This window comes from Caloenas nicobarica, unplaced genomic scaffold (genome assembly GCF_036013445.1).
Source record: "Caloenas nicobarica isolate bCalNic1 unplaced genomic scaffold, bCalNic1.hap1 Scaffold_1489, whole genome shotgun sequence".
In the NCBI taxonomy this organism is placed as follows: Eukaryota; Metazoa; Chordata; class Aves; order Columbiformes; family Columbidae; genus Caloenas; species Caloenas nicobarica.
The window spans coordinates 35001-37500 of NW_027017033.1; the positions used below are offsets into that span (position 1 = coordinate 35001).

The 2500-nt window shown below is 80.0% G+C and overlaps 1 non-coding gene across 1 annotated transcript; it reads left to right on the top strand.

Annotated features, from left to right (window-relative positions):
• The first annotated feature begins 1757 nt into the window (after positions 1-1757).
• On the top strand, positions 1758-1910 carry LOC136002681 (5.8S ribosomal RNA). Its single transcript, XR_010607962.1, has one exon. It is a non-coding gene; the product is annotated as a 5.8S ribosomal RNA (ribosomal RNA).
• Positions 1911-2500: the final 590 nt, after the last annotated feature.

The following is a 2500-nucleotide window of genomic DNA, read 5'->3' on the forward strand; positions in this document are numbered from 1 at the left end:
CCGCCGCCGCCGCCGCCAACCTTCGGGTGGCGCGCGAGGCCCCCGCGCCGGGTCGCGTCCCGCTCCAGCGGCGGGCGGCCCGAGCCGCGCCTCTCCTGCCGGGTTCGGTGCCGGGCTACTGAGGGAAACCCCGGGTCCCGGGCCAGGAGGGCGCAGGTGGTGGCGGCGGACGTTCGGGCGCGCCCCCGCGGGCGGACGCTCCTCCGAGGGCGGCAGCGGGGGAGGCACCCCCGCGGGGCCCAGCAGGTCGTTTCCCTCGCCCCAGGGCCAGGTACCTAGCGTCCGCGCTTCCGCGGCCCTCCCTTCGGCGAGCCCGGGGGGTCGAAGGCCGCGAAGCCGGGCGGCGGTTTAAAGACTCGGGTGGCTCGGCGCGGCCCGCGAGGGGGTCGGGCGGCGGCGCGAGGCGGCGGGTTGCCCCCAGGGGGGCGGGAGTTGCTCCCGCGAGGCCCCTGGGAGTCCGTCGCCCGCTCGCCGTCCTCCCTGAGGCGGGCGGCCGTGCCGGGGAGGGGGTCCCACTGCCCCCCCCTCTCCGCGGTCCGGCCTCGGCGGAAGTCCGGGCCGCGGCGCGTTCGGCCGAAGGGCCGGCTCGCCTGCCTCGAAACGGGCGGCCCCGGCGGGAGGAAGCGCCGTCTCCGGCGCGCGCTCTCTCTCTCGCCGGGGCGGCGAGGCCCCGCGGCGGGGTCTCGCCCGGTAGGTCCGCGGGGCCCCACCGCCCCTCCGTGCCGTGGGCGCCGCGCGGCGCTCTCCGCTTCCCCCCGCCTCTCCTTGGCCCCCCTCGGCCGAGCGGCTCGGCGGTCTCCGGTCGCCCGCCGCCGTGCAGGGCGGCACCCCGGCCGAGCGGCGGCGGCGCCGCTCGCCGTTAACGGTCGTCCGGAAGACGCCCCCCGCCGCCTGCGGCCGGCCCGGCCCGGGCCCCGACCGTCGCTGTCCCGTCGCCCTTTCCCCGGGCCTCGCTCGCCGGGCGAGGCCGGCGCGCGCGGGCGTGGGCGTCGCGCTCCCGGTCTCTCCGCCCGCCAACGGCGGGGAGAGCCGGGCGCCGCCCCCGCTCCGTGGCCGTCCGCCCTCGGGTACGGCGAGCCGCCCTCGGGGAAGGGGGCCCAGGCGAGAAGCGGCGGCGGCGGTCCCGGGAGGGGCGAGCCGCGCCGGCGCGCGGGCCGGCGTCGTCCGGCGGGCCGCGGGCGGTGCGCGTCGCTGGCTCGGGTGTCCGGCGGTGTCCGCCTCCGGCGCGCGGGCGGCCGAGCCGAGGGAGCCGTCTCTCCGCCGTGGCGGGGGGTGAGGCGCGCGCGGGGGTGAAGCCGGCAGGCGTCGCGGGGCGTAGCCCGGCGTTCGGAGGGGGGCGCGTGCGTGGACCCGCGGGCCGCCCGGGCGCCGCTGCTCCCCGCAGCAGCGGCGTCCGCGCGCGCCGATTCGAGGTCGGGCGGTCGGCGCGCGGCCGGTGGCGCGCCGCGGCTTTCCGCGCGGAGGCCGGGCCGAGCCCGGGCGCCTGGGCCGCCTCCGAAGCGGACGAGGGGCGTGTGTCGGGAGCGCGTGCTCCCCGCCCTCGCCGCTCGGGGTTTTGGGCTGGCCGAGGCCTTCTTCCCGCGTTCCTTGGCAGCCTGCCTCTCTCGCTGTGCGTGTGCCGGTACGGTCAGCCGAGGCGAGGCCCTGACGCCGTCGCGCCGCGGGGCGGGCGGCGGGCCGTCCTCAGAGAGAGGGGCCGCTTTTCGGCGAGCGGTCCCGGCCCCCCCGCGCGCGCGGGGCGGCGCCGAAAGCCAGACAACTCTTAGCGGTGGATCACTCGGCTCGTGCGTCGATGAAGAACGCAGCTAGCTGCGAGAATTAATGTGAATTGCAGGACACATTGATCATCGACACTTCGAACGCACTTGCGGCCCCGGGTTCCTCCCGGGGCTACGCCTGTCTGAGCGTCGCTTGACGATCAATCGCCGGCCGGGCCGCCGCCCGCCTCTGGCGGCGGCGGCCGCAGGCAGCGGCGCGGCTGGGGTTGCCTCGCAGGCCCGTGCGCGCGCGGCGCCTTCCTTGCCGCCGCGGGGTCGGGGATCCGTTCCCCGCAGCCCGGCGGCGGCGGCGGCGGGCCGTGGCGTCCGAAGGCCTTCGTCCCCCTAAGTCGAGACTCGGGGAGCGCTCCGATGCTCCCCGCTCCCGGAGCGCCCGCTGTGCGGAGCTCGTCCCACCGTGGGGCCGCCGGGGTTTCGCCGGAGACCCCGCGCGGCGGTGGGGGAGAGACGTTAGTGTCGGGGCGTGGCGGGGGAGGCGCGGGCCTCGCCCCCGGCTTTCCCGCGCGGGCGGCTGTCTGCGGGTGGGTACCGCGGCGGTACCGTGCCGTGCTGCCGCGCGCGCGAGCGAGCGCCGGGGACGGGGATAGCCTCCCCGCGGCGCGCCCGCGAGGCACGTCCGTCTCTCCCCGGTGGGCCGTCTCCGGGCGCGCGTCCGACGCGCGGTCGGGCCGCCTCCGGGCTGGGGCTTCTTCTCTCCCGCCGCGCGGCGGGGGAGAGCCGCG